Source organism: Plectropomus leopardus, chromosome 2, assembly GCF_026936395.1.
Source record: "Plectropomus leopardus strain MGB_pleo_1.0 chromosome 2, ASM2693639v1, whole genome shotgun sequence".
Classification (NCBI taxonomy): domain Eukaryota; kingdom Metazoa; phylum Chordata; class Actinopteri; order Perciformes; family Serranidae; genus Plectropomus; species Plectropomus leopardus.
Genome location: NC_142177.1, coordinates 22,915,118 through 22,937,611, shown reverse-complemented (window position 1 = coordinate 22,937,611; position 22,494 = coordinate 22,915,118). Strand labels below are relative to the sequence as shown.

At 39.7% G+C, this 22,494-nt stretch overlaps 1 protein-coding gene across 1 annotated transcript in view; it reads left to right on the top strand.

Moving 5' to 3' along the window:
• Positions 1–22,494, top strand: part of cdh22 (cadherin 22) — a 315,121-nt gene that overhangs the window by 92,951 nt on the left and 199,676 nt on the right. Inside the window, exon 4 of the mRNA XM_042495051.2 lies at positions 13,773–14,046. The gene's annotated coding sequence lies outside the window, so the exon portion shown is untranslated. The remainder of the gene's footprint in view (positions 1–13,772; positions 14,047–22,494) is intronic.

Below are 22,494 nucleotides of genomic sequence, written 5' to 3'. Positions count from 1 at the left end.
AGGGACCCAGAACCAGAAGAGAGAGAGAGAGGTCAGATACAGATACACCATTTCCACCAAATTATAGCTCTGGTTCCTGAAGCAGTTTCAGTTAGTATTCTTGGAACCTCGGTCCTGTCTAGTGAACCAGCCTGTGTTTTCACCAATTTTGAGCTTAACTATAGTAATCAAGAATGCTTCACCAACAGAAAGTGTTGCAAAAAGCACAGTGGAAGTAAACAGATGGCAGATCACAATGATAACCTGTAAGGTTTTGTTCTTTTAGTACAGATATTATTTCATCCAAAAAATAAGCATAGACCAACTATTAATGATAAAAAGATGCAAAAGACTGTTAAGTGCAAGACCCCTTTTTCTAACCTGTAGAATATGACATGCCCACTAATGTCTTCATGTTGATGTTCAGGTCACTTCAGATGAAGGAAAACCTGCTACTTTTCTTAGTTCCAGTTGGGAACCAACTTTTCCAGTTCTGAACCAGTTTACTTATGGTGAAAAAGCTCTGAACGATTTAAAATTATGAGCGAGAACTGGACCTGAACCCATGTCATATTGGTGGAAAAGGGGTATGAGAGACGGGGAGCACAGAAGACACATGGAAGTGGGAAACATTAAGCGCAGCCATGGCTGTGACAAAAGGTTATTTGTTTGTTGGTATGCAATGCAGGATTTTTTCTTAAACAATAACAGACATATAAAAAAAAATAATCCCTCCCAATCATCACTGAAAGTGTGTGGAGGTGTATATATGAGCAGGGACTCTGCCCTCTGCCTGTTCTTTCTTCTTTTCATGTTATTTTGCTGTTTTCGAGACGTTCTCAGGCACAACGCTCAGGTGAGGTCAGGAGTTTATAAAAAGGATGCAACCATGTGCAAGACCATAAACAGTATTCATGCAAGAGGAAGCTACAAAAACGTCGGACAGAAAAAGCACAAATATAGTGAAGCGAAATGCCAAGTGCACAAAAAGGATTGACTTTTACTTTCACTTTTGCTGGTGATACTGGGTGACAAATCCTACGTAGTATACCTTTCAAGTTTTTGTCTGACACAACTGACAGTGTTTCAGAAAGATTACATTCCTACATAAGTACAACACTTTAACTTCATCTAAGAACATTTTTTTATCAAACTAGACTGATCTTTGAGTTAGAAGAGCAAAAATCTAAATCTAAAACTGAATACATAAATACTGCAAATAGTTAGAGAGCTCCATAGGGTCTGTTAAGAGGCATGAGAGTCTTGCACTTCCAAAAAAATCAGCCAGTTTCAATGATAGGTCCACAGAGGTTAATACTGTAGTCCTTTTATTGCTAAGGCCTTGGTTAGTTGCTATACAACTTTTATGAAAGGAAAATAAAACTTGAGCTCTTTATGTTGTCTCGGGTTAAGATGATGTGCTCGACAGGCCTTGACTTATGCTCCCTTTCGGTATATTCAACAATACAATCCCAATATTCCAAGACTAATACACGAACATTTTTCAGATTCAGGTTTACAGCCTTGAGCTACTGCTATTAAATGATGGGTTAAATTTGTAAAGAGCCTCCAAGTTACTGCAAAATGGAAGTACTCACACAAAGTATGTGGGGATTTACAGAAAGAATCAAGAACGACTGAAATTCAGTATGGATCTACATACTTATGGTGTGTGGCATATGTGGTCCTAATACATAAATGCCTAACAGTTTGCACAAGCTTAATATAAGTATGGTGGAATATTACACTCTCTCCATTTGTTAACTGTGGCTCTAGAATTGTGTTATGAACACAAAATGATGATTTTTCCTTGTTACACATTCTTAAGATCTCTGAAATAGACTGGCATGCAATAAATTGCCTCTGTGTTACAAACAACCCCTTCTCCTTTCTCTCTCTCTCTCTCTCTCTCTCTCTCTCTCTCTCTCACATACACACACACACACACACACACACAATGTAATGCAATGCTTTGGTAATATTATACGACTAAAGAAACTCTCTTTGGGAAAATAACTGGATTTTATCCCCCAATATAATGTCTCCGAGGGGCGCAGAGAAAGATTAATGTGGTAAATATGAGAGACTATTTTTAGGCCTCCTGGACTGCTTAGCATTGAGTCAGTCTGGTTGCTGCTCCATAATGTATGTTTAACATTAACATTAAATCTGATGAGAAGAATCATACCTCACTTCTCATTTTTCCATTATCTGTGCAACTTCTTGATTGTCTCATTTCTCATTCACTGTGCCTCAGAGCATTGTTTCAGGCTGATGTTTTGCTTCGCCGTTGTTTCGGTGAGTGAATGGATGTGAAAGAGTTGCAGTGGCACAGAATCAGCAGATAGTTTCAACTGGCAGGGTTTCTTTGAAGGAGATCCCACTGCCTGCAAGAAGATAGGATCAAATCAGCACAGATTATCAAGTCGTGGTACTTTACAACCCCTGCTGGGTTACTGTGATCTAGCTGTGGGCTACGGGTGTCTCTGTGACATCTAAAAGTCTTTTCTACCCACATGCTGTGGAAGATGAACAGAGAGATAGGAGCTGATAGACTTCAGATGTCTGTCAAAATGGGCGAGATAACTGAGCTTGCCTGTAGCCTGAGTGAAACGCTGGGACAGTGCTGCTCTATGAATTGTCGTATTGATTTGTGGACAACAATGCTGCATTGATATATGGGCAAAGATGTTGTGCCAGCTGTGAATCTTGCTCCAAAGCCAGATTTAAGAAACTGTCACATGGTATATGCCTACTCATGCATGGAGTTGTGACTATCATGTGCACTTAGTGGATTTTTTAATATTATTTATTTATTTTTTTACATCTTTATTATTTGACATAGATACTGATGTTTACTTTTTAGCCCTTTCTGTTGTGTGGGGGCTAAAAAAAACAGAAACTATTCATATTTTGAATTTTAAACACTTGACTGCATGGGACAATAGGCCCCTGGGCACTGATATGCAAAAGGATTCATCACCAATCCTTGATAGGATAATGACACACAGACTTTGTGGTTTTGCCTCTTTTTTGTTGTTGTTTTTGCATCTTTTTGTAGTCATTATGCATCTTTTTGTGATTTTTTTGTCTCTTTGATGTAATTTCATGTCTTTTTGTGTGTGCGTCCTTGCAGTTTCTTTGCAGCTCTTCGTGGTCATTTAGAGTCTTTTCTGAGTTGGTACATGTTACAGTTATTTCAGTGACATTTTGCAGATGAAGGCCAGGGTGGGCCCCCAGGCCTGTTCCTGGCAGGCCCATTCAGTAATCCATCCATGCTTAAGTGATTGTGAATAATAACTGTGACCACTTTTGTTGTGCTGTACTGACTCTCCTTGTTAGTCATTGTTTTTATCAAAGTCATTAATCAAAACACTTGCTTCAAGTACTTTTTATTTATAAAGCCCAACATCACAAATCACGAATTTGCCTTAGGGGGCTTTCTATACAGTATATAACACCCTCTGTTCTGAGACGCTTGACTAAGATACGGAGGACATTTAAAACGAGGAACAGACATCTGGGGGGATGAAGAGCATAGAGAAACCTGGGTTAAGGGGAAGGACAAGGAGGAGAAACTGAAGAGAAAGAGAGGCACAGAGTTGTGCTTGTGGGACACAAACAAACAAAGGCTTGGAGAGATGCAGTTTTCAAAGAATTCACAGTATTATCATTGGCAGGACAAACATGGACTTTCAAACACTGGGCTGAATATATTCATTGAGAATGAAACTGACCTGCTGGAAGGATAAGAATAATCAAATGTTAGGAGTTTTAAATCTGGATTTAAGGGCCACAACAGAGTCAGACTCAGAATACAGGTTATTCCTGACGTCTATACAGGGTTCCCGTGGTCATGGAAAACCTTGAAAATCATGGAATTTCACAATATCATATTCAGGCCTGGAAAATTTATGAAATTAGTAAAAATCATTAAAGGTTTTGGAAAAATCATGGAATTTTGTTGTAATAAAATTAATTATTACAGTTATTCATGGATAACCTTTCCACATCCAATCCCAGGGCATAAAAAGTGTATGCCCACATTCTTAAGTTTCAGCATTGCTTTTCAGACTTGCATCCAGAAATAAGATTATTATCAGATGTATTTAGAATATACTCATAGTACAATAATTTCCATTTACCATTCTTGAAAGCCAGAATCAGACTGATGTACTGTAAGTGCTTGAGTAGTGAAGTGTATAACTGCCTGTAGTTCGAAGTAATATTAGTGAATATGAACCTAACCAACTATTAGAGATTGGAAAAGGTTGCAGAGTAATTTTCATACACTAATTAACATTTGGAGTAAAGTATACTATACAGTTCATTTTGTGTTTACATTGTGAACGGTCTCGGACATTTTATTAAGGGTCCCTGAAAAGTCATGAATGGTTTTGAAATTTTGTTGATGAAAATGTGTGGGAACCCTGTCTATATCGAGCAGGGCAAATGACAAGCATCTCAGTTTTATCAAAATCTAGGAGCAGGAAATTTCATGACATTCAGTTTTTCACAGCAGACTAGGAGGTCTACTTTAGACAAGATTGGATAACCTTCATAAACACATTGAGTGTAGAATTTGGCCAAGAGGTGAAATATAAAAAGGGAAAAGAAGAGGGCCAAGAAAAGAGCCCTGAGATACTCTATATTTAACATCAGAAAGTTCTGATGTATTATTTCTAAGGGAAACAGGTATTTCAGATAGGCAGGAGAGTCAGGCCAGAGATGCCAAGTTGATGTTTTTCTTTGACCGTCTTGTTTTGGCTGCAAAAAAGTGAAACTGAATCCAGGACACTAGAAAAGGCATTTTTTAAGTCACTGGCACAGTTTTGCACGGGGTCCGTTGCCGCAGTGAAAGAAGCAAGGACCGCAGGCAATTGCTCACCAAATGCAGTTAAAGTTAATGGACCAATATGGCGAGTGGTAAATACATCAACACCAACATTACAAGGACAGGCTAGTGCTGCTTCAGATTTAATAAGAAAGTGATCTGACACCACGTGACAGGAGAGAGACAGCAGATCACTACTATCCTGCTTTCCTGAGTAATTTTGAGAGCAGGAGGTAGGTTCATTTAAAATCTCATCAGAATAAGTAAGAAGGGCTGAAATAAGTACTTTACACTCTCCTAAAAATTTACAATGAGGTCTTGGTGGTCTATAGAGTATCACATGGTGAAATATCTTTCCCTGAACACAGCAGCTTATTGTTGATGTAGATAGATTTAATACAATAGCCTCAAATGAATTGAAGTTAATATCAAGTTCAGAGGCTAAATTAAAAAATACTTTAAGGCAACACTCACTTGTTTAGTGGCCTGATTATCATGCGCATTGGTATAGTCAGATGGGAAACCAGACGTATCAACACTATGATGAAGAATCAAATATCATTAATGGATTTCAATACAGTACTCAGAGTTTGTCCACAGTCAGCTCTCAACATGGAGGTGGCTGAGCTGCTGGCTAGGAGCTAACAATGCTTGGAACTGGCTGGGGCAATCAGCGTGAACAGTGTTACCAATGGCAACAGTGATAACAGAGTTAACAGTGTTAACCAGGGGGGGACTGGAAGATGGGCACTACACTTCCACAACCCTGCCCTCCCAATATCAGCGGTAACGGTTGTATGAGGGCAGTGTAGAGCAGTGGCAATTAGCTAGGGACTTCAAATGCGCTAACATGCTTGTGCAGCCAGACCATCAACCACAACAAATAAACCCAGAAAACTCAGATTACAACATTCACAGAGGGTGCATGACTTTATTCTCTACTCAGGATGGCATTACTTAACTATATATTTACATAGTAAATTTTTGTTATCCACTTTATTAATGGTCTAAATATTGACTTTGGTAGACATCTGGTATTTTTAAAGCCAAATTCTTGTGGGAGCTTCAGCTTTTCAACCACTCTATAGAGCCACCAGTAGACAATGAATTAATTGGAAAAAGATACCATGTATTAGTTGAAAATGTTGGTGGCCTGCACATGCAGCATTGAAGAGAGACAGTTGTTATTTCCTCAGTCAGTTTTTTTTTTTTATAAAGCCCGGTATCACAAATTTGCCTAGAGGGGCTTTACGGTCTTTACACCATACAGCAGAGAGAAGGATGGTTATCAACAAACCAAATCCCTTCTCAGTACAATAAGGAGACAGAAAGAAGATCAGTGAAGTAAGCTCACTGTACATCTCATCTGTACCTATCACAGGCAAGGGACCCAATTACTCAATGCTGACTCAGCGTTCTGGCAAACTCATACATCCTGGATAGGCTTTCTTATTTGATCTCTGACTGCTTCATCCTATTATTGGTGCCGACATGGATTAAGATATTGCTAAAGCTAGTGGTGGTGTGTGCCTGCTTTCCCTGATTCTCCCAATGGGATGCCAGCACTCCCGCCCAGACAGCTTTTAATACTACAGGTAATCAAGTCCCCTATTACTAGAGTGTGTAGTTTAAGGAGCACGGAACCCAACAGGGCTACCAATGAAGACTGGATTGCAGTCAAACAGTGACAAATCCTGCATCACCTGCCAATGAAGGTATGCTTTGTAACGGATCTGCTTTGAAACAGTGTCATGTTGTTGATGCAGCTTCCATTCTGTGTGTCACTAATAAAAATGTTCACCCAAATATGCACTCTTAATTTGTGAGTATAAGCAATTATTTCCTATAGACTATAAATGTGACAGTCATACAAAATGATAAACTTGTTTTTACTGACATAACAGTATTAACCTAGGGCATAGTTTGTTTGCAAATCTGAGGTTGACCTTTCTGGAAGAAATTAAGGAAATTTCTGGGAATCACAAAAAACAAGGTAAGGTAAAATATGAGGAGTTGCTTCTATTCTACAACTTTATATACTCTCATAGATAAAATAGTGACAAGTCCACTTAACCCTGGACTGCCATGGACTGAACAGCCATGTTTAAATGCATCAGAGAGACTGCTTGCAAGTAAAAGGCAGTGGCTTGAAATCCACACATTAAAAAACGAATGATGCACTATTGATTTGGGCCTCAGGTTGCTCTTCTCTGATCTCTCCAAACTGAGAGGGGTATGTCTGGCAGGTGTGTTGATTTTAACTTAGGGCCTGCAGCTCACTTTGACATTCGTAAGAAAATACTACTCCAGTACAACTATAGATAGATGTGATAGAATCTGATAAAGAGTATAGCTAGAGAGAAGAGCGGCACTGAAGCTCCAGGTTACATTTGCTCCACTTTGTATGAGCTTCAGTGTCTTATTTTGATCTACCATCATATCTGAGGTATTTACTAAAGTGTGATAATAGCAGCTCTGTTTCCCCTCTGGGGCTAAATTGCCTTTGTTGCTTGTGTGTTAATGAACCTCCCATATCTTATCGACAATAGAATCTTGGGGCTCTATTTAGACGATCTATAGTGCATAGTCTAAAGGGCATGGCGCAAATGCATTTAGGGCATGCCAAAGTCGATTTTGCTAGTTAAATGGCGGTTAATCTGGGTGCCAGGTGCAGCGCAGAGGGGTTGTATTTAGACTGAATTAGTCGTGGGCGCGTTTTAGTTGGAACCCGAAATAACCAATCTGTGTGTCAGCTCCCCTTCCCTTTAAAAGCCAGGTGTGTCAGGAATTAGCGGATTCCAATCTAAGTGACGGATTTGGCGAATTACAGATGTGTGAAGTGTTCTGCTGAAGAAACCGATCTGCTTGTGTGCGAGGTGAAGGCGCGCGAGCAGATAATTTGCAGGAGCAGCAGATACCCACTAAAAGCAGCAGAGGTAAAGCAGGCATGAGAGGATGTGGCGGTGCAGGTCCCATCATTTTTTTGGAACCTCCAGAACGACCTTACATTGCAGAAAAGCATACAATGATGTGAGGAGGAGGTGAACAAAGCTCGGCGCTCAGCATAAAAATCAAGCAGAAACTGGAAGAGTCAGCTGATCTCTCAGTGCGCGTGCTGCTGCTGACATATTTGGAATAACTGGCATCTGCACACGCAGTTCAGCCTCACGCCGTCCTACGTCCTGTAATGTGCTCTCATTTATGTCCCAGACACATGCATGATGCATATCAATGTTGTTCAACACACAACATGCAACAAAGAATGCTCCAACTTTTAGGGCTATATTGTGATGTTCCACCTGATATATCCAAACATCTCAACCGCATGCAGGCTCATCTTGTTATCTGAATAATTCCTCTTTAAATAGCAGGAAACAGACTGCGCATTTGACTTCAAGTACATTTGTTATTTAAAGGACGTGGGCACCAGGCGTGAAAATGACAACTGGCCTGGTCTGACGCTAGCAATGACACTTGTGCTGCGCCGCCTTGTGCCGCCTTGCGCCGCCTTGCGCCAAGCGTAAGATAGAGCCCTTGTTGGAGTTTGCTGCTGATTGTACCTTTGTAGTCTGAAGAAAAGACTGAAATTATTAAATACAAATTAATTTTAGCTTATGTTAGTAGGTAAATGTTGGATGGAGTTCTGTTGCTGTTGAGGCAAGTGCATTGTGAATCGGTAACTCTTTATATTCAGTGTGTTTGTGTGTGTGTGTGTGTGTGTCTGTCTGTCTGTCTGTCTGTCTGTTGTTTTAATGTATTTTTATCCACCATGAAACTTCCCTGCAGGGATAAATAAAGTTTATTGGATTGAATTAAATGGAATTGAAATGGCCCTGTGATGGCTAGAGTGAATCTTCAATGAGTCAATGGACCCCTAATTTGACACACAGCACGGGCAAATCTATATTATTATTATTATTTTTAAATGTGATGGAGTTGGTGTTGTGCTGCTAGCAAATAATATGGCTCATTTCTGAACCTTGGCAAGCTTTAAGGGCACAGTTGTAAATATCCCTAAAATTCTTAGTCCCTCTTTTTCATGTTCCTACATTTTTTCATGTTGTTTCATGCTTCTTGGAAGAACTTGGCATCTAACAAGTGTCTGCATTATATTCTCAACATTACATTTATGTCTTCGCTTCTGCAACTGGCTTCTTTACTTGCTTAACCTTGTTTTTGCATCTGTATCAAACCTAATTTTTCAGTATTTTGTTGAAGTTGTGCAAAAATAAAGTTATCAGTCTTACCGTTTTTTTTATTAATCTGCCTCTTACAGCGATTTTAATTTACTCCCCTTGCTTAAATCATTTGAAAAAAGTATTTGAGATGTATGATGATAACAATTAAACAATGCTTCTAAACCTCTTTGTTTAAAACTGTGGCCATTCATAGGAAGTGCACTAAAAAAGGATAAAAATGTCACAATTGTCTATAACAGCTGTAAAGATGGCTTTCTGTGTCAGCCTATAGGAAGAGAACTGCTGTTGGCTGGAGTGAGATTGCATGAATAACTCATGCTGCCCATGGTGCTGATATGGAATCAGCTTTGAAGAAGCTTTCACCCACTCTTGGGCTGTTGGGAGGAGTTTGCCCTCAGGGCTTTCTGCCAGAAAATGATTTCTTGGGCAAGGTTAGGAAAAATAAATCGTGGTTTGGGTTAACATAAATAGATTTCTGGCAGAAAGCCCTAAAGGCAGACTTCTCCCCCTCTCTGCAGTTAGAAATGAGGAGTGGTCCATGGTTCTGATATGGGACCAACTTTGAGGCTACTCTAGCTTGCAGTCTTATATTTGAAAATAACATGCAGATGCTGTTGATTTGAATTGAATTTTCAACATTCCCCATCCGTCTGGGGTTGAAAAATCAAGCCAGTGTGGAAGTGCCCAAAACTGCAGTTTCCTGTATGGCCACTTGAGGCTGGCTCCAAAAGCAAGTCAATTCCCATAGACACCCATGTTAAAATGTTCAATTTTACAGCAGAAATAAGCATGTTTACGGCCTAGTAAGGAACGAACAAATCTGTTTTGGTAGCTATTTTCAAAATAAAAAGATATGGCCAGGGCTAAAAAGCTAACCTTGAGGCTTCAAATCACCGGCCCTCAAACCAAGGACTGGCGACACGGTATTTACTTCCATTATTTTGTGCAGTCTGTGGTTTTTAACCAGTCTTTAATTTGGAAATGGAAAATGTTCTAGTGCTGATTTGGAATCAGAGCAGCTCTCTTCTGTAATCTACGGTTTGGAAATAAAAAGCTGTCTGTGGTGGTGATGTGGAATACTCTTTGAAGCAGCCCTCTCTTTTAATCTACTGTTTGGAAATGAGGAGCTGTCCATGGTGCTGATTTGAAATAATCTCTGCACCAGCGCTCTTTTACAATCTCCTGTTTGAAAATAAGGAGCTATCCATGGTGCTGATTTGGACTAATCTCTGCACCAGCGCTTTCCAACAATCCACTGTTTGGAAAAATAGCTATCCATGGTGCTGATTTGTAATAACCTTAAAATCAGCTCTCCTACAGTTTCCTGTTTGGAAATACTGCGCTGTCCATGGTGCTGATTTGGGGAGAGGGCCTTAAACTACAGCCCAAATATTTTCAACCTACTGCGCCTGCTATTACAACACAATCTGACAGTTACAATGCTGCAAGTAGCGGCTCTGTGCGGTACATGTAATCATGTCAAGTTGATTTATATTGTAGGGCTATGAGCAAGGGATATTTCAAACCCGCTGTTTTTCTTCAAATGCAGAAAGCAATTGGGTCTCTCTGAAGTGGCTGCAACCTAGTAGGCTATTGGTATCAGAACTGGGCAAAAGCAATAAGAGCATGGATAGAATCATAACAGGAGATGGATATAAACACAGTAGCAACTGTGGCAGGGGAGCATCAATATATTGGGAGAAAATAGATTGCTTCAGTCACCTCTGACTGGTATAGTTCCTTTAAAATCATTTCCACATGGGAGACAGAATATTGTATCGGTAAAGTATTCCTGTAACATGACCGTTACCATCTATGAACCTTTTACCCATAGTCTCTCACTCCTCTCTCTCCCACTCTCTCTCTCACACTGCCCTGTATTGATCTTCTGCTGGTTGTGTCTTACAGTACTATATCCACAGATATTTATGTTTGTAGCTGCTGGTCTCCGGTTCCCATTACGGGCTTGAGCGATAGGCACGGGCAGTGTTTCAACACCTCGCTGCTGAGGAAAAATGTAATATTCAAGAGGCATGTCCTTAGTCAGCACTTCCATCCCAGGAGCTGGCTATGTAAAATGACCAGGGACAGCAAGTATACTGAAGCATAATGCAAAGGTTGAGCTGCAAGGGAAAAGATGATTACAAGACAAAACCTTTTGCTTAAATATGCACATTAAATTAATTCTGTTCTCTTCTTTTGTGGAATTAAAATTTGAGTGACAAATTTTCAAACAAAACAGGTGTTATGCCATGGCTAAGAGTATGGAAACATTTTTTTTAAGGGGAGACACCTAATGGGGGAGGGGTAACATATAGATACCACCATGAAACTCCCTCCGTTTGTTACTTAAGACTATTGTTTTTCGGAGTACAAGTTTTCTGAAATTGTTTGTTAAAATATGCAAAGCAAGCTGTCTCTAATTAATTGATTTGCATTTCAAAAAAAAAAAAATCTGAACACTGGATAAAGCCAGATTCAAAATTCCTGTTTCATTTTGCTGACACCTTAGTGTCAAAGGTTTTCAGTGTATTTTGGATACCTCTTATAACTCCATAAATCAGAAAACACTGTAAACAGCAATTTAAAAAAAAATGTTTTGTTTTACAGAATAAAATGTTTTAAAATTCAAACTATGAATGATATATGGAGAAAGCCATGTTTAAAAACCTTCAGAATATAACAAATAATATAAAAGGAAATTCTGATGATTAAGAGCTACTGTAGGGAAGATTTTTGGTCTCTAAAGACATGCATTGCAAAATATCATACATTTTAGACCAAAAATAAGACAATAAAGGTGAATAGGGTAAAACTTTTAACCAATATCACCATGAAACCTCCCCATTGGATAAGCTACATTAATACAATTAATTGTGAAAGTTTCTGACATCTTATGTTTAAATGTATGTTTAAATAAGGCGTTGTCTAATAAAATGCATAAAATTCCAGAGCAGAGATCTGAACTTAAATAAACACCTTGTGTTTTTTGGATGTTTTCTTTTCACTTGTCTGACAGAAAACATGGTTAAGATGTTAAAAAAAAGCTCAAAATCACAAAATTGACCACTGCATGTAAAAAAAACCCCTATTATTTATGTGTTGACAGACTCCTCAGGGGTCAGAAGGGAAATGGGCCAATTGATTTGAACACCGAATGGAACTGAACTTTAACTCCGAGGGAAAATATAGCACTGTGGAAAATGCTGTCAGGTTAAGGCCAATAGCAGGATTTGATAGCCAGAAAAACAACATATACGGGCCTATAAGACACTGGGCACAGATAAACTAAAGACCCCACCACCTTTCCTATACAAACAAAACACAGAAATTCTGAGGTTTTGCCTTTTTGTTGTTTTCTGTCTTTAGTCGTTATGCTTTTTTTTGTGGTTTTGTGTCTCTGATCTTGGTAAATGTGTGTAGTTTTGCCAGTTTTTGTAGGTATTTTATATCTCTGCAGTTCCTTTGCATCTCTTTGTAGTTTTTTGTGTCTCTTCCTGGCAAGCAATTTGAGTAACATTTTACGGATGAAGGCCAGGGCCCCCTGACACGTCAGGCCCCTGGGCCTGTGCCCATAGGCCCGTTCAGTAATCCTTACAATTATCAAACTATTGCAGGAGCATCCATCAACAAACTGAAGATATAGCCAGTTATATCAACAGAAACAATCTCTAAAATCCTAACAACATATGCTAAAGGCAAACAAAAAGCAGCACCAATGAGAGAGTGGTCATAAGATAAAACTGACCATCCAACAGCAACACAGTAGACTTGATGTCAGTTCCCAAATGCAATAAGAGTCCTCACCATTCAGTTCAATTATTGACTTGTAACCATCCAGTCCTGAAGTCCTTGCTTGGGATTAACACGAGAGCATACCCTGTTTCGCTCTCACGTCCTATCTCACCTGCTCCTCTTCCCTCCTCTCAGAGTCTCTCTTCCTCTGTTCAGCACCTCTCTGTAAACAGCGTCTGCACGGCAGCTTTTAAAATCCTTGGTACATCAGCTTCTTAACCTTTCTCACCTTGCTGACTGAGCCTCTGAGAGACTCCAGCTGGTTGTGATGGCGGTGGGTAATCTGCAGCAGAAAACATCATGCTCACTCTTTGTGTCACTCTATCACATTCTTGTCACACACACTTAGCAGCTTAACCACTTCAAGGAAGCAGGCATACTTGACATGTTTAACCTTGTCCAGTAACCAAACAAAATACATCTGAATATCACCTCTGTACTTCATCACAGTCCATTGTGCTCAGGCATTTTATTAATTTCCTCTCTTACTGTTGTTTTCTATCCTTCATGCAGCTTATGAGACATTTTCTCAGCTGGAAACCACTGCCCCTCTAACTCTTTGTAATGACAGAAACAATGATTGAGATATGAACATGCAACACTGCACGGAAAATATACATTTCACTGAAGAGTAAAGTTATGCAGTTGAGGAATGCAAGTGAATAATTATTTATTTTTGCCCGAGCCATGAACGCCTTTAGCTTTAAAAGTCATGGATTCAGTTTGTGTTTCAGCACTCTTTGTTTTTTGTTTTTGCTTCAGAATGCACAAATTCGTTTAGTCTGACTGTAATTGCAATGATTTTAATAATGCAGAAATACAGCGGGGTGAAGCCACGTGTATTTAGAGGATCTGTTAAAGGGTCAACACAAAATGCTTCTTTATTTCTTTTTATTTCTATTGGTGGCTGTGACTACACACTCTCTCTCTTCCCCTCTCTCTCTCCTCCACCTCTTCATTTGTAGGTTCCCTCCATCACCACCAGGGGCTTTCCACACCGCGCCGTGCCGAGAGCGGCTTGGCCGTCCCTCTCCCTGCGCTTGTCGGAACGGAGACTCCAGACGCGCAGCGCGGTGGGAGACAAGCGCGCACCGACAGAGCGTCTCTTCCTCTGATTTTTTTCTATCACACAGAGGATGGTACACCTTTCATTCCGGGAGGAAGCAGCAAGTTGAATAGCAGTCACCGCATCCCGCTGCAACTTGTCGAGGCATTTGTTTCCGCCTCACGACAGCAAAGGTAGGACTTTGGGGGAGTCTTTTTAATTTAATGGGAAAGTTCACTGTGCCGTGGCTTGTTCTTGTAACATACAACTCCGCCGGACTTGCATAATGCCTTTCGACATTGCTCTGTAGGAGTTTTGTGTGCACTGCAATAGAGGGGAATTGCATAAATGCACACACGGTGATTTTTGTGCGTTTGTGTGTGTGTCTGTGTGTGTGTGTGAAGAGGCAGAATCAGTGTTTTTTGCATTTCACTGAACCTTTTTCATCTTTACTTTAAGGCTGAACATCACCCCCTAACTTGTTGCCACTTGTAACACAATTAACGGCGGGTTAGTGCGGTCGGTAATGAGCGCTGCGCAGGAGACTAGACGTGTACGCCGATCCTAGGAAATAATTTAGACAGCAAACAGGCGAATAGTAACGTTTTGCAGGTTACGGGGAAGAAGGACATGGTGTCTGACAGGTTGCACAAGCTGTGATATGTCTGTACAATTATAATTATGTCGCATGCATTTACTGTATGGCAAACATTTCAGTGAAATCGCCAGTGAAAGCTTGGGCAGCAGGAGTAGTGTGCGCATGCATTTCGTGTGGCACGGCTATAGAAATTTATTTAAACACTCCTATGTGCGAAATTTGCAGCTACCTGTAATCAAGAGCATAAATATGCAGGCTAATCGGATTGTTGCAAGAACACTATAGACTTTGCTAAATTAAATTACGGGGGTAAAATGACTGCACGCACCTCCTGCACAGTAGGACGCCTTTCCGAGGACTGCAGCCACTTGATGCGCCAGCAGGATGCATTTGGGGAAGTTGGATGTGTGCCACTGTGCACTAAAGCCATGACTGAATGCAGACTTACAAGCACACTACCATCAAAGCATTTTTTTTAATCAGGAAACAAAACACTAAATTGGCCTTTATCCGGCTTTGTGATAATCCTTCATAGATACATTTGTTGCAGATTTAAAGTCTCATTACAAAGAATAAGGGTTTCAAATAATAATACTCAGTCCTTTATCTTTTATAATTATGTTTATCAATGCTGTGCACATATTCATATTACTATCAATTACTTAAGGTGAGTCATTTATACTAAGTGTTTTAATCTGCTTTAATCTACACGTGCATCTAATGGATAGTCACAGATCAAATTAGCATCAGCAGCAATTTATATTCTGTTTCTTTAACACATTTTGCTGGACAAGATCCAATTTTTTTTTAGCAGCTCTTCGAATTCTCTCCTTCTGAAATATTCCATTGTGATTTGTTGCCTTCAGTTTCTTCTGTGTTTGATTTATATGAGCAACTACCCAAATTATTTGTAGACATGACATTTAAATTTACTTCGTATCGTTTGTTTAACTCAGACAGTCAGCGATGGGACAGACAAATGGTAGCTCATTAGAGAAAAAGCTTCATTGTGCCGTTATTTAGCTTTTCTGTAATCTCAAAGACACTGTACTGCAATACATGCATCACATCACGGCTACAAGATTGATCAAATTCGTTCCATCCCAACTTAATATTTGTTTTGTAGGGAGGCAGACACTTCATCTCTGTGGTGAAAGAAATACAGCGTATTCCCAACAGCAGAGTGTGTGTGTGTGTGTGTGTGTGTGTGTGTGTGTGTGCGCGTGCGCGCGTCATATCACAGAATATGATTTGTGACCGTGGGGTTACAGTACACTTTAAGCTTGGATATTACTGAGTGACCTTGGCTGAGGTTAGAAACGCTCAAGTTTACTCCTTCGGGGTGTCTGTGTTCTTCACTGTGTGTATCGGCGTGCACACGTATAAGCGTGTGTGCAACGGGGAACTGTGTGTGTTTGTGAGACCGCTGGCATGCCTCAGTTTATCATTTATCCTGAGCTAATTGGTGTTTGGGAAAGTGAGAGAAATGCCTCTAGTCCCAATAGCCAATCAATGACTTTAATTTTCCAATTAGATGCTGATCTGTACAAGAATCCGGCAAAGAGGCAGGACCTCTGGGTGAGGACCGTGACCTTTACTGACCCTTTGTTTGGGAAATTGCTTTTTTGCAGGTTACAGTTTAGGATAAAAATCAGTTTGTGTCGAGATCAGCAGATTTAAGAATTCCTGCTTTAAAGTAGAGTCTCCCAAAGAGACTTTATTTTTTATTATTTAAGAGTGTAATAAAACGTTAATTTAGGATGCTTTTTTAAATGTTTTTTTTAACTGTTTATATTGTTACCAAGAAGTAAAAATATCAAAAATATTGATGCACAAAACTGTTCCGGACTGTTGACAGTTTGACAGTTTGCAATTTTATATTTAAGGACTGATTAAAATGCATGCTGAAAAAAATGTCTGTATGTTGTGCAAATGCTCCAGAGATTGGTGTTATGGCCTTTTACAGCAATTTCTGTATATACTAAACCCATCTTAACTATAGTCATGTAGGCATTGTGTTTCTTTCTTACAAGGTTCCTCAAAAAAAAAATTGAAATCAGCTGATTGGCAGATATGCAGATACATTGCGCACACACACACAAAAATCTCTCACTGGAAGGTGATGCAGAATGTAATATGTAATATATTCTATGCGGGGGAAAAAAAAGGAATACATTTGCCTTCTTACTGCCCATTACAGACACGTATCTGCTTTGTATCCTGGACTCATTTATTCAGCCGGTGGTCTGACCAGGGTGTACATTACAAGGGCCATGTAGCAGTAACCCAGATGGCAGAATGGGCTGATTGTGATTTATGTACCAAAAGTGAATGCATTACTCTGAGCTTCTGGAGTCGGTGCCAATTCCAGGCAGGCATTTTCACACATTTCCACCACACACACACACACACACACACACACAAATATCATAGACATACAAAAACAGAGGCTTACTTTCATGCAAAACTTTCTTAATACTGATGTGTAGGCACAAGTGAAAGTTCTATCACACACTGTCTCACACTGTCACTCCTTTTTCTATATCTCTTTGTCCACACACACACACACACACACACACACACACACACACATACACACACAGAGCCCTCCTGAAAAAATCGTTTAGATGAAGCAGTCCACCGTTGTGAGGCATTGATTACCGTTTACCAAGCTGGAGCATAAATGTAGTGTGTAAAGGAGAGATGGCTCAGATAGACAGACATTGGGAGAGAGAGTGCAAGAAAAAAGGAGAGAGAGCAGAAAAGAGAAAGAAAACGTAAGAGAGAGCGAGGCTGATAGATGATAGTGCTGTGGCTGTAAAGATGACAGATACAGGGGTAAACCAGGGGATATTTATGGCCAACAGAGAGCAGACCGATTAGGCCAACTAATTGATCTGGACCTGTGGTTAGGTGCCTGGTTCATTCTCTGCCAGCTTAGTACACACACACACACACACACACACACACACACACACACACACACACTCACTTTCTTGCTCTCTCTCCCTCCCTTTCTCTCTCTCAAATACACACACACACACACACACACACACACATTTTCACGCTCCTGACCACTCACACCTGCTGTCTTGTCGCCGGTCAGGGACGGTCAGCCTTTAGTCACTTCATTACCCCCTCCGGGCAAGGACTGCATCAACCGTATTAACTCTTGAGCTCTGTGATGGAATCGCTAGGTAGGAGGAGATAGAGAGCTGAGGGCTGTGGACAGGCTCCATGGTTGATTTTCCAGCCCTGTTTGCACCTAATTTCAAGGAGAGGGTTACAGGCAACACTTTGATCCAACAATTTTTGAGGACTGTGGGTTTGCTAAGGAAACTGCTAGTTTTTTGATGCCTTTGCTTGTGATGAAACAGGTTACTAACACAGATTTTTTTTTTGCCATTGTTGCAGCAGTGTTGGATGTTACATTGCTGTAAGACTGTGTTGGACTCTTTCCTGGGGTTTACTATGCTGTTGGAATGATCATCACCATTGTGTTTTCATCATTCAAATTAAAAAGAATAGTCAGACGTTTTTTGGAAATAAGCCTAGGTTTGCTTCCTTTCCGGGAGAAGATTAATGCCACTCTCATGTCTCTACTCTGAATATGAGGCATCAGCCGGCAGGCATGAAACTTAGCTTGGCCTAGCATACAGACTAGAAGCAGGGCGAAATCATATATCATTTGTTCGATCTGAACAAAAGCAGACATGTACAAATGTGAAATATTGGTTTGATGGGATTTGCTGTGTAAATTAGAAAAAGTTAGAGCTGCTGGTATACACAGAATCTCAGTGATGCTGCTCTAACAACAATAATCACGATCAGGTGGGCAACTAGTAATTGATTTCATTTGCAGAGATGATTGATAAAGGGGAACTTGTTTATTTCAATCAGTAATTGTAATGTTTAAAGACATATATTTAAATGTAGTTGTCTGATCTATTTGATGTTTCTGCTGTGCTTATTTTATGTACTGTGCTGCTTTGCTGGTGTTTCTGATAAAGCAAATCTGCCCCCATGGAAGCTAAGCAATGTGGTTATGTGGATGGGGATGCAGCAAAACACATTTTAGACACCCAAAATAGTCCCAACTTGAAAAAAATCAATATCAGTTTCAGTGTGTGTTATATTTAGAATACTTTCTCCACTTCACGGCAACTCTAGTGTTCTGCCGAGTAAGATTGTTTTTGTCAATAGTAGTTTGGTGACTTTGAGACATCGGCTTCAGTTGGCTATTGGAAAAGGCTTGCTGAGGGCAACGTAAAGCAGTGAGAATATTCTAAATGGATAGATTTTATTTGGTGGCTAAAAATTAACCAATAGTGGTAGCGTTTGTTCTGCACTATTTCCTTTTTTTTTTTTTTAAATGTTATGTGGGCATTTTCTACCCGGAAGTTGTTGTAAACAAACATAGTGATTTAGTCTATTATCAGATTTTTCTTATTTTGGTTTGGGGACTACGCAAGCTGTTTCTCCCTGATTCCAGTCTTTATTCTGAGCTAAGCTGATCAACCTTCTGGCCTCATACTTTGAGTATAGACATCAGAGTGGTTTCAGTATCCTCATCTCAGCAACAGAGATCACTGACAAATTATTTTATTTTTCAGCCCATTTAAACAGTTCAAACACAACTATGTTAACACTAAATCCTCACCACATTTTTCATGTTCCTGTGGTGTATCAGATGTGTGTTTTGATGAGTTTATATTTACACTTGAAAGCAGCTCAAGGGTGTTTTTTCCAAACCAAAGAAACTGCGAGGACCTTGAACTCTCTATATTTACATTTTTAAAGGTTGCAAATGCCATAATACTGTCATCTTCAACCCAACAAAGAACTAAGCAACAAGAAAAGAAAATGGACACTAACAGTTTTTAGACAGCTGCTGAGTCCATCTCTCCTTATCATACAGTGAAATCTGTTGATATGAGATTGGTCTCTTGAGCCATTTGAAGCCAAAGGAGCTCTAGTAAATGGAGAGTCCAAGCAAAATCTGAATACCTGCTTTTAGATGTGCAATGAATTAAACTAATCAAAGGTAAGGATGCACCGATCCAATATTAAGATCGGATATCAGTCCCGATTTTGGCAAACTTGCTGGATCTGATATTAGGTAAGAAGGCAGATCCATGGGGTCAATCCAGCAGTGCATGAGCAGCACCGAACCTGCATCCACTCTGCCTGTGTGAGCAGCACTGCTCCGGCGTGTCTCAGCTGCCAGTCAGCCACGGCACATCAAGAGAAATGGTGCCTCGCCGATTTTTTTCCGCATGCTATGTGCAGTTGTCAGCAGAAATAGACAGTGAAAATGATGTTTTGATGATTATATTGACTCTACACCACCTTTTACTTCAGTTAAAAATTCTCTCTCTATCACAGAGATTTGGAAATACAAAGCTGAATGTTTTACACAAACCTCCCTGCTTCCTTTCAAAATGAAAGTCATCTGACAATGTCTCTGTTGACAGAATCCCATTAGTAGTTTATACAAGGCATTTTATTTTGAAATATTTGCAGGACAGTGTTGCTGATAATGCAGGAGCTTGCATTAATTCATAAATGAGTGTTTTGTGCTATGAGCCACAATGCTGTTAATGTGAACACCATGAGCGTTTGTATGCTTGACCAAGTTACTTGCAGGGTTGCCAGCTCTCACACTCCTGGTGTGTGACACATGCTTTCACCATCAGTCTCACACTCTCACACTGCCTGGTCAAATGTCACATCAAAACATTGCAACAGTAAAAGCTAAACAATTATGTAATGCAGTGAACAACTTTGACTCTAGTATACAGCTGAGTATTTTACAGTGGTGTATGTGCTTCTAGAGCGTTGCATTATTGCAGATCAAACAGTTGATGGTCCGTCAGCAGTGCAGTGAGACAAACAAACAGCAGAGCTTCTCCTCACAGCACCAAAGTGTCTGAAAAAACAGCCAGATATTCAGAGTTGGAAAGTCACTTTTTTCGATTTATACAGACTGCGTTGTTTTTGTTTCAGGTTAAGTCAGACTTTTGATGGAATTTTTGGAATTGATGGAAATTTAGAAACACCAAAATGCATCGCTCCATGTCTCAGCTGCTCGCCCTGAGCTCCCATAATTATTACCAGTGGCAGAGGTAGTGATCTGGGGGGCTTAAGCCACTGGCACATTGCCCTATTTTCAACCTTTCTCTAACCGGGAATGATGGCAGGCTGTTGGCAGCTATAGAGGAAGAAGGCCTACTCAAAACAATTTTTCCCTAGTAAAATGATTAATAGCACAAAGCAAAGTTCAAGTCAGAGTCCTACAGTCATGATAGGTTGGCCAATTGTCAGCACAATATGCTTAAATTTACTTGAAGTTTGAAGCTTAAATAATAATTCATTCAGTCATATGTTATCATATTACAGTGCAAAATACCATGTTCAAATGAAACTGTAAATGCCCTCCTATTTTGTTTTCTATTCCTTTAGTCTCTTTCACATGGTGAGGTATACTGTTTATAAATTCAACATTGGTGTTGGATTGGTATCGTGTATCAACAAATAAACAAAGCTCCGGTATCAATATCGGCATCATTATCAGTATCAGTATTGGTATCGCCATTGAAACTGAAAAAGTCGGATTGGTGCATCCCAAATTAAGGGGCTTTGGGAACTGGCATGGTAGTTAAAGATGCTTATAACAGTGATGGAACAATAGAGGACAAACGCACATGGTATGAATTTCATGGTGTTTAAAAGGTGTAATGCTTGGCTACATGCTTCAAAGAAATACGAGAAATGTTTCACAAGTATACTACTGGGTCCCTTCAATCAAATTTTATAGTCCTCAGTTATTAAAAAAAAAAAAAAGAAAAAAGCCAACTACTAATTAACAGCTGGGCAGGAATATGCATAATTTTGAAAAACTGCTTAAACGTTGAGAGCTGGTCAAAATAACACTTATTTTATAATCGTCTCATGTAGGGCTCGGCGATATCTCTTAAATAATATCCCAATATTTTTAGGCTACGTTGTGATACACAGTATATATCTTGACTGTTTAAAATCTCCTCTAAACCACTGTAAACTACTACTTAAAAAAAAAAAGAACCACAGTTACAAACAGAGTAGTTACTGCCATAAAATAAAGTTACAAACCACTGATAATACAGTTTAATAAAATACTGTTATTATGTTAAATAACGTAAAGTTAAAGAAAGTACTATCACAGTAAAGTTAAATAAAGTATTGTCATGACTAAATATATGATGTTTTTGCTGTGGACTTGAAGCTCCAAGTCAACAGTTGGATGTTCGCGTTAGCAGAAAGTTAGTGTAACCGTGATATCAGGATTCATCCACTGCGAGCTGGACATGAACTAACAGCTCTTCAGTTCATATATTAATAGTATTTGCAAGTCATAGTGGTGACCCACGGTCCCAAAATATGTCTAAATAGACACGGTCTGGAGCATTGTAAAAGCCCTGGTTTTTGTGTGTGCATTGTGCAGACGCTCCCTTGGCCACATGGATGGACGCAAAGCATTATCAGATGACGTAAATTAAATAAACCATATAGCATAATATGGAACAATAGACATTTTTAAAATTTTTATCATCAGACGATATATTTCATCATATAGTTCAGCCCTAGTCTCATGTAGTCTTGACCCTCTGTTTACATTAAAGCTTGCTCTCACACCTTTAGCAAGACCATAGTGGCAAGCAAGAAAAAACTTTAAATGGCATCTCTGCAAGGACCATTAATAAAAAAAAAAGCATAGATGAATAGATGATAACTGGAGATAATTGTTAAAAGTACATTTGTAGTATCTGCAGAGCAGCAGAATAGCAGCAGAATAGCAGCATAGTGCTTCATTGTGCAAAAGTGTGCAGAGAGAGCCGAGCCACTGTGTCTGCATGTGCCACTATCTTTGCATCTGAATTTGGCCTTTGTGTTTACTGTGTCACTATTGCCTCTCGAGGAAAAAGTGTAATTATAAGACAGGAGGGGCCGGGGCTAGCTGGTTAGCATGCTACTTTCAGTTGATATCTCTGCAACACAGTACACC